Raw genomic sequence first — 12964 nt, 5'->3', positions numbered from 1 at the left:
GACAGCCAGCAGCAGCAGCAGCAGGAGAGGTAATTAATCAGCAACCCTCCTGCTAAGGGTAGACAGCTGCTCGTTCTACCCCCCCCCCGCCTTAATTGGTTCTCCTCCCTTCCAACGGTGTTGAGGCGGGTGGGAACAGCCGGGGGTTGAGGGTACTGTGCTAAAAGAGGTGGAGTTATGCAGATCTAAAACGCGTGGATTGCAGCAGCAGCAAGCCGAAAAGTGCAGGCATGTGAGGGATCTAGAGGTTGACAGCATGTCTTCTTAACGGGAGTCCAGGTGGCCATCTCCACAAATGGACTTTTCAGAATCCTTGGGTGGCACCGTAGTCGGAAACCAATTCTGGTTATCGCTTCTCGGCCTTTTGGCTAAGATCAAGTGTAGTATCTGTTCTTATCAGTTTAATATCTGATACGTCCCCTATCTGGGGACCATATATTAAATGGATTTTTAGAACAGGGAGATGGAAAAAGAGCTTGCTCTGTCCACTCCACGCATTGACCTGGTATTGCAGTATCTCCAGGACCGGTGCACCCCTTCTTTAATGCAGTTTCTAAAATCAGAAAGAATTGAATTCAATGCTTTTTGTTCATTTTGCTTGTTTGTCGGATTTTGGGATGGACTCTTTGGCTTTGCTTTTCTTCTCCTCATTGGATTTTTCATGTTAAAAGTTGCAGAAGCCAGATGACAAGCTCATTTTGGTTCAACTTCAGCAACTGTGCATTGCATTGCCATGTAATGTAATGTAATGCAATGCTATCTATCTAGCTCTCCCTCTATACTTCCTTTTGGATAAACAGACATATTAGGCAAGCATTTTGGAGCTTTCACCTAAATAACTACAGGTGGTGAGATAAGCTGCACAATATAATTGACCTTTCAGTATATTGTTGCACACACACCATCTATTTAGCAAATGCCCTTGTTATCAACAGCAGCCTTTTAAACTCACCTGAGCTAACAGGTATGTGAGCTGGTTACTCTGCTGCGCTTAAAATTTCTTTTTTGGTTTGCTACAATATCTTTTCTGAAACGTTGTCTCCCTCTGCTGGAACACTGACTTCTTTCATTTAATGCCTGCAGACTATAAAAGAGAAACCAACCCAAAAAGTTTGGTTGATTAGTCTGTGGCATTCTTTTAAACTGTTGCTTATGGCGGTCTCTGTGAGCTTCTCAGTGACATTCAGCCATCCAGGTATCCCGCCTGCAGTAGACGGAATGTGGCAATGGAACGCTGGCTGCGCGTGTCATAATAGGCTCTGAGCCTTTATATACCTGCGCACAGCAGCAGCCACCTTCAGTCTGCTGCTGGACAGCCAGCAGCAGCAGCAGCAGGAGAGGTAATTAATCAGCAACCCTCCTGCTAAGGGTAGACAGCTGCTCGTTCCACCCCCCCCCCCCCCCGCCTTAATTGGTTCTCCTCCCTTCCAACGGTGTTGAGGCGGGTGGGAACAGCCAGGGGTTGAGGGTACTGTGCTAAAAGAGGTGGAGTTATGCAGATCTAAAACGCGTGGATTGCAGCAGCAGCAAGCCGAAAAGTGCAGGCATGTGAGGGATCTAGAGGTTGACAGCATGTCTTCTTAACGGGAGTCCAGGTGGCCATCTCCACAAATGGACTTTTCAGAATCCTTGGGTGGCACCGTAGTCGGAAACCAATTCTGGTTATCGCTTCTCGGCCTTTTGGCTAAGATCAAGTGTAGTATCTGTTCTTATCAGTTTAATATCTGATACGTCCCCTATCTGGGGACCATATATTAAATGGATTTTTAGAACAGGGAGATGGAAAAAGAGCTTGCTCTGTCCACTCCACGCATTGACCTGGTATTGCAGTATCTCCAGGACCGGTGCACCCCTTCTTTAATGCAGTTTCTAAAATCAGAAAGAATTGAATTCAATGCTTTTTGTTCATTTTGCTTGTTTGTCGGATTTTGGGATGGACTCTTTGGCTTTGCTTTTCTTCTCCTCATTGGATTTTTCATGTTAAAAGTTGCAGAAGCCAGATGACAAGCGCATTTTTTGGTTCAACTTCAGCAACTGTGCATTGCATTGCCATGTAATGTAATGTAATGCAATGCTATCTATCTAGCTCTCCCTCTATACTTCCTTTTGGATAAACAGACATATTAGGCAAGCATTTTGGAGCTTTTACCTAAATAACTACAGGTGGTGAGATAAGCTGCACAATATAATTGACCTTTCAGTATATTGTTGCACACACACCATCTATTTAGCAAATGCCCTTGTTATCAACAGCAGCCTTTTAAACTCACCTGAGCTAACAGGTATGTGAGCTGGTTACTCTGCTGCGCTTAAAATTTCTTTTTTGGTTTGCTACAATGCCTTTTCTGAAACGTTGTCTCCCTCTGCTGGAACACTGACTTCTTTCATTTAATGCCTGCAGACTATAAAAGAGAAACCAACCCAAAAAGTTTGGTTGATTAGTCTGTGGCATTCTTTTAAACTGTTGCTTATGGCGGTCTCTGTGAGCTTCTCAGTGACATTCAGCCATCCAGGTATCCCGCCTGCAGTAGACGGAATGTGGCAATGGAACGCTGGCTGCGCGTGTCATAATAGGCTCTGAGCCTTTATATACCTGCGCACAGCAGCAGCCACCTTCAGTCTGCTGCTGGACAGCCAGCAGCAGCAGCAGCAGGAGAGGTAATTAATCAGCAACCCTCCTGCTAAGGGTAGACAGCTGCTCGTTCCACCCCCCCCCCCGCCTTAATTGGTTCTCCTCCCTTCCAACGGTGTTGAGGCGGGTGGGAACAGCCGGGGGTTGAGGGTACTGTGCTAAAAGAGGTGGAGTTATGCAGATCTAAAACGCGTGGATTGCAGCAGCAGCAAGCCGAAAAGTGCAGGCATGTGAGGGATCTAGAGGTTGACAGCATGTCTTCTTAACGGGAGTCCAGGTGGCCATCTCCACAAATGGACTTTTCAGAATCCTTGGGTGGCACCGTAGTCGGAAACCAATTCTGGTTATCGCTTCTCGGCCTTTTGGCTAAGATCAAGTGTAGTATCTGTTCTTATCAGTTTAATATCTGATACGTCCCCTATCTGGGGACCATATATTAAATGGATTTTTAGAACAGGGAGATGGAAAAAGAGCTTGCTCTGTCCACTCCACGCATTGACCTGGTATTGCAGTATCTCCAGGACCGGTGCACCCCTTCTTTAATGCAGTTTCTAAAATCAGAAAGAATTGAATTCAATGCTTTTTGTTCATTTTGCTTGTTTGTCGGATTTTGGGATGGACTCTTTGGCTTTGCTTTTCTTCTCCTCATTGGATTTTTCATGTTAAAAGTTGCAGAAGCCAGATGACACGCTCATTTTGGTTCAACTTCAGCAACTGTGCATTGCATTGCCATGTAATGTAATGTAATGCAATGCTATGTATCTAGCTCTCCCTCTATACTTCCTTTTGGATAAACAGACATATTAGGCAAGCATTTTGGAGCTTTCACCTAAATAACTACAGGTGGTGAGATAAGCTGCACAATATAATTGACCTTTCAGTATATTGTTGCACACACACCATCTATTTAGCAAATGCCCTTGTTATCAACAGCAGCCTTTTAAACTCACCTGAGCTAACAGGTATGTGAGCTGGTTACTCTGCTGCGCTTAAAATTTCTTTTTTGGTTTGCTACAATGCCTTTTCTGAAACGTTGTCTCCCTCTGCTGGAACACTGACTTCATTCATTTAATGCCTGCAGACTATAAAAGAGAAACCAACCCAAAAAGTTTGGTTGATTAGTCTGTGGCATTCTTTTAAACTGTTGCTTATGGCGGTCTCTGTGAGCTTCTCATTGACATTCAGCCATCCAGGTATCCCGCCTGCAGTAGACGGAATGTGGCAATGGAACGCTGGCTGCGCGTGCCATAATAGGCTCTGAGCCTTTATATACCTGCGCACAGCAGCAGCCACCTTCAGTCTGCTGCTGGACAGCCAGCAGCAGCAGCAGCAGGAGAGGTAATTAATCAGCAACCCTCCTGCTAAGGGTAGACAGCTGCTCGTTCCACCCCCCCCCCCGCCTTAATTGGTTCTCCTCCCTTCCAACGGTGTTGAGGCGGGTGGGAACAGCCGGGGGTTGAGGGTACTGTGCTAAAAGAGGTGGAGTTATGCAGATCTAAAACGCGTGGATTGCAGCAGCAGCAAGCCGAAAAGTGCAGGCATGTGAGGGATCTAGAGGTTGACAGCATGTCTTCTTAACGGGAGTCCAGGTGGCCATCTCCACAAATGGACTTTTCAGAATCCTTGGGTGGCACCGTAGTCGGAAACCAATTCTGGTTATCGCTTCTCGGCCTTTTGGCTAAGATCAAGTGTAGTATCTTTTGAAAAGGTGGTTTTGCATGTTGGCCGCCCTAGTAGATTGATACATTATGCACACTGGGGTTTAGGCGCTTGTTAGTACGCCAGGTGGCTAATATAGTCATCTGGTGGAAAGCATGGCCCCCCAGGATCGACGCCATTGGGCCGGGGAAGATCGAAAGCCCGAAGTGTGAAGTGCCCCAGGAGTGGTGACCCTGGGGTGCCTTAACTCACTGGGATTGGGAACCCCACTTGAGTTTATGGCACATTTGCACTAGCACTTCAATATTTCTTTCTTCACACACACCCTTATTCCGGGCCTTCTGGCCTTAGGATGGGGAATTTTTCAATTCCCGGTCGAAGGTCCGGGCAGTATTATACTGTGAAACCTTCACTATTTATTTAAATTTTTTTTTGTCACTGTGTGTCCACTTTTTCACGTGTGTCCACGTCCTTACTAGGATTTTGTCGGGATGCGGTTCCCTTACGGGTTCCTCTCTTGGCAGGTCTAGGGGGGGAGTGTGTGGCCATCAGGTTCCGCTCCCCCCTGAACCCCCCTGGCTCTCCTCTTTCGGGAGGAGAGCGTTGTTGGCTCCCCTCTTCCGGGAGGGGAGCACAGTCTTTGGCTCCCAGTGCCTTGCTCGGGTGAGAACTCGGGCAGGTATTGGGGGTAAGATTGGGTCGCCTCTGGCTCCGGCTGGAGGTGGCTATTTGTCCCTGTTCCTCGCTGTGGCCTTCTGGCTCGGAGGGACGGGGAATGGTTTGGGGGACCCTTCTCCTTTTGGAGAGGGTTTCAAGAAGACCAGCATCCTAGTGCACTTTTTTTGTGGCACTTGTCACTTTTTTAAGCGCACTCGGGTTTTGTACACGAATTCGGGCTTTCGATAAAAAAAAAAATCTGTTCTTATCAGTTTAATATCTGATACGTCCCCTATCTGGGGACCATATATTAAATGGATTTTTAGAACAGGGAGATGGAAAAAGAGCTTGCTCTGTCCACTCCACGCATTGACCTGGTATTGCAGTATCTCCAGGACCGGTGCACCCCTTCTTTAATGCAGTTTCTAAAATCAGAAAGAATTGAATTCAATGCTTTTTGTTCATTTTGCTTGTTTGTCGGATTTTGGGATGGACTCTTTGGCTTTGCTTTTCTTCTCCTCATTGGATTTTTCATGTTAAAAGTTGCAGAAGCCAGATGACAAGCTCATTTTGGTTCAACTTCAGCAACTGTGCATTGCATTGCCATGTAATGTAATGTAATGCAATGCTATCTATCTAGCTCTCCCTCTATACTTCCTTTTGGATAAACAGACATATTAGGCAAGCATTTTGGAGCTTTCACCTAAATAACTACAGGTGGTGAGATAAGCTGCACAATATAATTGACCTTTCAGTATATTGTTGCACGCACACCATCTATTTAGCAAATGCCCTTGTTATCAACAGCAGCCTTTTAAACTCACCTGAGCTAACAGGTATGTGAGCTGGTTACTCTGCTGCGCTTAAAATTTCTTTTTTGGTTTGCTACAATGCCTTTTCTGAAACGTTGTCTCCCTCTGCTGGAACACTGACTTCTTTCATTTAATGCCTGCAGACTATAAAAGAGAAACCAACCCAAAAAGTTTGGTTGATTAGTCTGTGGCATTCTTTTAAACTGTTGCTTATGGCGGTCTCTGTGAGCTTCTCAGTGACATTCAGCCATCCAGGTATCCCGCCTGCAGTAGACGGAATGTGGCAATGGAACGCTGGCTGCGCGTGTCATAATAGGCTCTGAGCCTTTATATACCTGCGCACAGCAGCAGCCACCTTCAGTCTGCTGCTGGACAGCCAGCAGCAGCAGCAGCAGGAGAGGTAATTAATCAGCAACCCTCCTGCTAAGGGTAGACAGCTGCTCGTTCCACCCCCCCCGCCTTAATTGGTTCTCCTCCCTTCCAACGGTGTTGAGGCGGGTGGGAACAGCCGGGGGTTGAGGGTACTGTGCTAAAAGAGGTGGAGTTATGCAGATCTAAAACGCGTGGATTGCAGCAGCAGCAAGCCGAAAAGTGCAGGCATGTGAGGGATCTAGAGGTTGACAGCATGTCTTCTTAACGGGAGTCCAGGTGGCCATCTCCACAAATGGACTTTTCAGAATCCTTGGGTGGCACCGTAGTCGGAAACCAATTCTGGATATCGCTTCTCGGCCTTTTGGCTAAGATCAAGTGTAGTATCTGTTCATATCAGTTTAATATCTGATACGTCCCCTATCTGGGGACCATATATTAAATGGATTTTTAGAACAGGGAGATGGAAAAAGAGCTTGCTCTGTCCACTCCACGCATTGACCTGGTATTGCAGTATCTTCAGGACCGGTGCACCCCTTCTTTAATGCAGTTTCTAAAATCAGAAAGAATTGAATTCAATGCTTTTTGTTCATTTTGCTTGTTTGTCGGATTTTGGGATGGACTCTTTGGCTTTGCTTTTCTTCTCCTCATTGGATTTTTCATGTTAAAAGTTGCAGAAGCCAGATGACAAGCTCATTTTGGTTCAACTTCAGCAACTGTGCATTGCATTGCCATGTAATGTAATGTAATGCAATGCTATCTATCTAGCTCTCCCTCTATACTTCCTTTTGGATAAACAGACATATTAGGCAAGCATTTTGGAGCTTTCACCTAAATAACTACAGGTGGTGAGATAAGCTGCACAATATAATTGACCTTTCAGTATATTGTTGCACACACACCATCTATTTAGCAAATGCCCTTGTTATCAACAGCAGCCTTTTAAACTCACCTGAGCTAACAGGTATGTGAGCTGGTTACTCTGCTGCGCTTAAAATTTCTTTTTTGGTTTGCTACAATGCCTTTTCTGAAACGTTGTCTCCCTCTGCTGGAACACTGACTTCTTTCATTTAATGCCTGCAGACTATAAAAGAGAAACCAACCCAAAAAGTTTGGTTGATTAGTCTGTGGCATTCTTTTAAACTGTTGCTTATGGCGGTCTCTGTGAGCTTCTCAGTGACATTCAGCCATCCAGGTATCCCGCCTGCAGTAGACGGAATGTGGCAATGGAACGCTGGCTGCGCGTGTCATAATAGGCTCTGAGCCTTTATATACCTGCGCACAGCAGCAGCCACCTTCAGTCTGCTGCTGGACAGCCAGCAGCAGCAGCAGCAGGAGAGGTAATTAATCAGCAACCCTCCTGCTAAGGGTAGACAGCTGCTCGTTCCACCCCCCCCCCCCCCCGCCTTAATTGGTTCTCCTCCCTTCCAACGGTGTTGAGGCGGGTGGGAACAGCCGGGGGTTGAGGGTACTGTGCTAAAAGAGGTGGAGTTATGCAGATCTAAAACGCGTGGATTGCAGCAGCAGCAAGCCGAAAAGTGCAGGCATGTGAGGGATCTAGAGGTTGACAGCATGTCTTCTTAACGGGAGTCCAGGTGGCCATCTCCACAAATGGACTTTTCAGAATCCTTGGGTGGCACCGTAGTCGGAAACCAATTCTGGTTATCGCTTCTCGGCCTTTTGGCTAAGATCAAGTGTAGTATCTGTTCTTATCAGTTTAATATCTGATACGTCCCCTATCTGGGGACCATATATTAAATGGATTTTTAGAACAGGGAGATGGAAAAAGAGCTTGCTCTGTCCACTCCACGCATTGACCTGGTATTGCAGTATCTCCAGGACCGGTGCACCCCTTCTTTAATGCAGTTTCTAAAATCAGAAAGAATTGAATTCAATGCTTTTTGTTCATTTTGCTTGTTTGTCGGATTTTGGGATGGACTCTTTGGCTTTGCTTTTCTTCTCCTCATTGGATTTTTCATGTTAAAAGTTGCAGAAGCCAGATGACAAGCTCATTTTGGTTCAACTTCAGCAACTGTGCATTGCATTGCCATGTAATGTAATGTAATGCAATGCTATCTATCTAGCTCTCCCTCTATACTTCCTTTTGGATAAACAGACATATTAGGCAAGCATTTTGGAGCTTTCACCTAAATAACTACAGGTGGTGAGATAAGCTGCACAATATAATTGACCTTTCAGTATATTGTTGCACACACACCATCTATTTAGCAAATGCCCTTGTTATCAACAGCAGCCTTTTAAACTCACCTGAGCTAACAGGTATGTGAGCTGGTTACTCTGCTGCGCTTAAAATTTCTTTTTTGGTTTGCTACAATGCCTTTTCTGAAACGTTGTCTCCCTCTGCTGGAACACTGACCTCTTTCATTTAATGCCTGCAGACTATAAAAGAGAAACCAACCCAAAAAGTTTGGTTGATTAGTCTGTGGCATTCTTTTAAACTGTTGCTTATGGCGGTCTCTGTGAGCTTCTCAGTGACATTCAGCCATCCAGGTATCCCGCCTGCAGTAGACGGAATGTGGCAATGGAACGCTGGCTGCGCGTGTCATAATAGGCTCTGAGCCTTTATATACCTGCGCACAGCAGCAGCCACCTTCAGTCTGCTGCTGGACAGCCAGCAGCAGCAGCAGCAGGAGAGGTAATTAATCAGCAACCCTCCTGCTAAGGGTAGACAGCTGCTCGTTCCACCCCCCCCCCCGCCTTAATTGGTTCTCCTCCCTTCCAACGGTGTTGAGGCGGGTGGGAACAGCCGGGGGTTGAGGGTACTGTGCTAAAAGAGGTGGAGTTATGCAGATCTAAAACGCGTGGATTGCAGCAGCAGCAAGCCGAAAAGTGCAGGCATGTGAAGGATCTAGAGGTTGACAGCATGTCTTCTTAACGGGAGTCCAGGTGGCCATCTCCACAAATGGACTTTTCAGAATCCTTGGGTGGCACCGTAGTCGGAAACCAATTCTGGTTATCGCTTCTCGGCCTTTTGGCTAAGATCAAGTGTAGTATCTGTTCTTATCAGTTTAATATCTGATACGTCCCCTATCTGGGGACCATATATTAAATGGATTTTTAGAACAGGGAGATGGAAAAAGAGCTTGCTCTGTCCACTCCACGCATTGACCTGGTATTGCAGTATCTTCAGGACCGGTGCACCCCTTCTTTAATGCAGTTTCTAAAATCAGAAAGAATTGAATTCAATGCTTTTTGTTCATTTTGCTTGTTTGTCGGATTTTGGGATGGACTCTTTGGCTTTGCTTTTCTTCTCCTCATTGGATTTTTCATGTTAAAAGTTGCAGAAGCCAGATGACAAGCTCATTTTGGTTCAACTTCAGCAACTGTGCATTGCATTGCCATGTAATGTAATGTAATGCAATGCTATCTATCTAGCTCTCCCTCTATACTTCCTTTTGGATAAACAGACATATTAGGCAAGCATTTTGGAGCTTTCACCTAAATAACTACAGGTGGTGAGATAAGCTGCACAATATAATTGACCTTTCAGTATATTGTTGCACACACACCATCTATTTAGCAAATGCCCTTGTTATCAACAGCAGCCTTTTAAACTCACCTGAGCTAACAGGTATGTGAGCTGGTTACTCTGCTGCGCTTAAAATTTCTTTTTTGGTTTGCTACAATGCCTTTTCTGAAACGTTGTCTCCCTCTGCTGGAACACTGACTTCTTTCATTTAATGCCTGCAGACTATAAAAGAGAAACCAACCCAAAAAGTTTGGTTGATTAGTCTGTGGCATTCTTTTAAACTGTTGCTTATGGCGGTCTCTGTGAGCTTCTCAGTGACATTCAGCCATCCAGGTATCCCGCCTGCAGTAGACGGAATGTGGCAATGGAACGCTGGCTGCGCGTGTCATAATAGGCTCTGAGCCTTTATATACCTGCGCACAGCAGCAGCCACCTTCAGTCTGCTGCTGGACAGCCAGCAGCAGCAGCAGCAGGAGAGGTAATTAATCAGCAACCCTCCTGCTAAGGGTAGACAGATGCTCGTTCCACCCCCCCCCCCCCCGCCTTAATTGGTTCTCCTCCCTTCCAACGGTGTTGAGGCGGGTGGGAACAGCCGGGGGTTGAGGGTACTGTGCTAAAAGAGGTGGAGTTATGCAGATCTAAAACGCGTGGATTGCAGCAGCAGCAAGCCGAAAAGTGCAGGCATGTGAGGGATCTAGAGGTTGACAGCATGTCTTCTTAACGGGAGTCCAGGTGGCCATCTCCACAAATGGACTTTTCAGAATCCTTGGGTGGCACCGTAGTCGGAAACCAATTCTGGTTATCGCTTCTCGGCCTTTTGGCTAAGATCAAGTGTAGTATCTGTTCTTATCAGTTTAATATCTGATACGTCCCCTATCTGGGGACCATATATTAAATGGATTTTTAGAACAGGGAGATGGAAAAAGAGCTTGCTCTGTCCACTCCACGCATTGACCTGGTATTGCAGTATCTCCAGGACCGGTGCACCCCTTCTTTAATGCAGTTTCTAAAATCAGAAAGAATTGAATTCAATGCTTTTTGTTCATTTTGCTTGTTTGTCGGATTTTGGGATGGACTCTTTGGCTTTGCTTTTCTTCTCCTCATTGGATTTTTCATGTTAAAAGTTGCAGAAGCCAGATGACAAGCTCATTTTGGTTCAACTTCAGCAACTGTGCATTGCATTGCCATGTAATGTAATGTAATGCAATGCTATCTATCTAGCTCTCCCTCTATACTTCCTTTTGGATAAACAGACATATTAGGCAAGCATTTTGGAGCTTTCACCTAAATAACTACAGGTGGTGAGATAAGCTGCACAATATAATTGACCTTTCAGTATATTGTTGCACACACACCATCTATTTAGCAAATGCCCTTGTTATCAACAGCAGCCTTTTAAACTCACCTGAGCTAACAGGTATGTGAGCTGGTTACTCTGCTGCGCTTAAAATTTCTTTTTTGGTTTGCTACAATGCCTTTTCTGAAACGTTGTCTCCCTCTGCTGGAACACTGACTTCTTTCATTTAATGCCTGCAGACTATAAAAGAGAAACCAACCCAAAAAGTTTGGTTGATTAGTCTGTGGCATTCTTTTAAACTGTTGCTTATGGCGGTCTCTGTGAGCTTCTCAGTGACATTCAGCCATCCAGGTATCCCGCCTGCAGTAGACGGAATGTGGCAATGGAACGCTGGCTGCGCGTGTCATAATAGGCTCTGAGCCTTTATATACCTGCGCACAGCAGCAGCCACCTTCAGTCTGCTGCTGGACAGCCAGCAGCAGCAGCAGCAGGAGAGGTAATTAATCAGCAACCCTCCTGCTAAGGGTAGACAGCTGCTCGTTCCACCCCCCCCCCCGCCTTAATTGGTTCTCCTCCCTTCCAACGGTGTTGAGGCGGGTGGGAACAGCCGGGGGTTGAGGGTACTGTGCTAAAAGAGGTGGAGTTATGCAGATCTAAAACGCGTGGATTGCAGCAGCAGCAAGCCGAAAAGTGCAGGCATGTGAGGGATCTAGAGGTTGACAGCATGTCTTCTTAACGGGAGTCCAGGTGGCCATCTCCACAAATGGACTTTTCAGAATCCTTGGGTGGCACCGTAGTCGGAAACCAATTCTGGTTATCGCTTCTCGGCCTTTTGGCTAAGATCAAGTGTAGTATCTGTTCTTATCAGTTTAATATCTGATACGTCCCCTATCTGGGGACCATATATTAAATGGATTTTTAGAACAGGGAGATGGAAAAAGAGCTTGCTCTGTCCACTCCACGCATTGACCTGGTATTGCAGTATCTCCAGGACCGGTGCACCCCTTCTTTAATGCAGTTTCTAAAATCAGAAAGAATTGAATTCAATGCTTTTTGTTCATTTTGCTTGTTTGTCGGATTTTGGGATGGACTCTTTGGCTTTGCTTTTCTTCTCCTCATTGGATTTTTCATGTTAAAAGTTGCAGAAGCCAGATGACAAGCTCATTTTGGTTCAACTTCAGCAACTGTGCATTGCATTGCCATGTAATGTAATGTAATGCAATGCTATCTATCTAGCTCTCCCTCTATACTTCCTTTTGGATAAACAGACATATTAGGCAAGCATTTTGGAGCTTTCACCTAAATAACTACAGGTGGTGAGATAAGCTGCACAATATAATTGACCTTTCAGTATATTGTTGCACACACACCATCTATTTAGCAAATGCCCTTGTTATCAACAGCAGCCTTTTAAACTCACCTGAGCTAACAGGTATGTGAGCTGGTTACTCTGCTGCGCTTAAAATTTCTTTTTTGGTTTGCTACAATGCCTTTTCTGAAACGTTGTCTCCCTCTGCTGGAACACTGACTTCTTTCATTTAATGCCTGCAGACTATAAAAGAGAAACCAACCCAAAAAGTTTGTTTGATTAGTCTGTGGCATTCTTTTAAACTGTTGCTTATGGCGGTCTCTGTGAGCTTCTCAGTGACATTCAGCCATCCAGGTATCCCGCCTGCAGTAGACGGAATGTGGCAATGGAACGCTGGCTGCGCGTGTCATAATAGGCTCTGAGCCTTTATATACCTGCGCACAGCAGCAGCCACCTTCAGTCTGCTGCTGGACAGCCAGCAGCAGCAGCAGCAGGAGAGGTAATTAATCAGCAACCCTCCTGCTAAGGGTAGACAGATGCTCGTTCCACCCCCCCCCCCGCCTTAATTGGTTCTCCTCCCTTCCAACGGTGTTGAGGCGGGTGGGAACAGCCGGGGGTTGAGGGTACTGTGCTAAAAGAGGTGGAGTTATGCAGATCTAAAACGCGTGGATTGCAGCAGCAGCAAGCCGAAAAGTGCAGGCATGTGAGGGATCTAGAGGTTGACAGCATGTCTTCTTAA

At 45.8% G+C, this 12964-nt stretch overlaps 9 non-coding genes and 1 pseudogene across 9 annotated transcripts; all 10 read left to right on the top strand.

Annotated features, from left to right (window-relative positions):
• Positions 1 to 348: 348 nt before the first annotated feature.
• Positions 349 to 539, top strand: LOC141210403 (U2 spliceosomal RNA). The gene has a single exon (XR_012280572.1). It is a non-coding gene; the product is annotated as a U2 spliceosomal RNA (small nuclear RNA).
• A 1125-nt stretch (positions 540 to 1664) lies between these two features.
• On the top strand, positions 1665 to 1855 carry LOC141210390 (U2 spliceosomal RNA). Its single transcript, XR_012280561.1, has one exon. It is a non-coding gene; the product is annotated as a U2 spliceosomal RNA (small nuclear RNA).
• Positions 1856 to 2978: 1123 nt separating this feature from the next.
• LOC141210379 (U2 spliceosomal RNA) lies at positions 2979 to 3169 on the top strand. Its single transcript, XR_012280550.1, has one exon. It is a non-coding gene; the product is annotated as a U2 spliceosomal RNA (small nuclear RNA).
• A 1121-nt stretch (positions 3170 to 4290) lies between these two features.
• LOC141210800 (U2 spliceosomal RNA) lies at positions 4291 to 4382 on the top strand (annotated as a pseudogene).
• Positions 4383 to 5176: 794 nt separating this feature from the next.
• On the top strand, positions 5177 to 5359 carry LOC141210575 (U2 spliceosomal RNA). The gene has a single exon (XR_012280731.1). It is a non-coding gene; the product is annotated as a U2 spliceosomal RNA (small nuclear RNA).
• A 1118-nt stretch (positions 5360 to 6477) lies between these two features.
• Positions 6478 to 6668, top strand: LOC141210435 (U2 spliceosomal RNA). The gene has a single exon (XR_012280603.1). It is a non-coding gene; the product is annotated as a U2 spliceosomal RNA (small nuclear RNA).
• Positions 6669 to 7793: 1125 nt separating this feature from the next.
• LOC141210367 (U2 spliceosomal RNA) lies at positions 7794 to 7984 on the top strand. The gene has a single exon (XR_012280539.1). It is a non-coding gene; the product is annotated as a U2 spliceosomal RNA (small nuclear RNA).
• Positions 7985 to 9105: 1121 nt separating this feature from the next.
• On the top strand, positions 9106 to 9296 carry LOC141210062 (U2 spliceosomal RNA). The gene has a single exon (XR_012280242.1). It is a non-coding gene; the product is annotated as a U2 spliceosomal RNA (small nuclear RNA).
• A 1124-nt stretch (positions 9297 to 10420) lies between these two features.
• LOC141210355 (U2 spliceosomal RNA) lies at positions 10421 to 10611 on the top strand. Its single transcript, XR_012280527.1, has one exon. It is a non-coding gene; the product is annotated as a U2 spliceosomal RNA (small nuclear RNA).
• Positions 10612 to 11732: 1121 nt separating this feature from the next.
• LOC141210344 (U2 spliceosomal RNA) lies at positions 11733 to 11923 on the top strand. The gene has a single exon (XR_012280516.1). It is a non-coding gene; the product is annotated as a U2 spliceosomal RNA (small nuclear RNA).
• The last annotated feature ends 1041 nt before the right edge of the window (positions 11924 to 12964 follow it).

The sequence above is a fragment of the Phyllobates terribilis genome, unplaced genomic scaffold, assembly GCF_046119375.1.
Source record: "Phyllobates terribilis strain yellow unplaced genomic scaffold, ASM4611937v1 Scaffold_169__1_contigs__length_4117513, whole genome shotgun sequence".
NCBI classification, from domain to species: domain Eukaryota; kingdom Metazoa; phylum Chordata; class Amphibia; order Anura; family Dendrobatidae; genus Phyllobates; species Phyllobates terribilis.
This window is presented reverse-complemented; position numbering and strand designations above follow the sequence as displayed.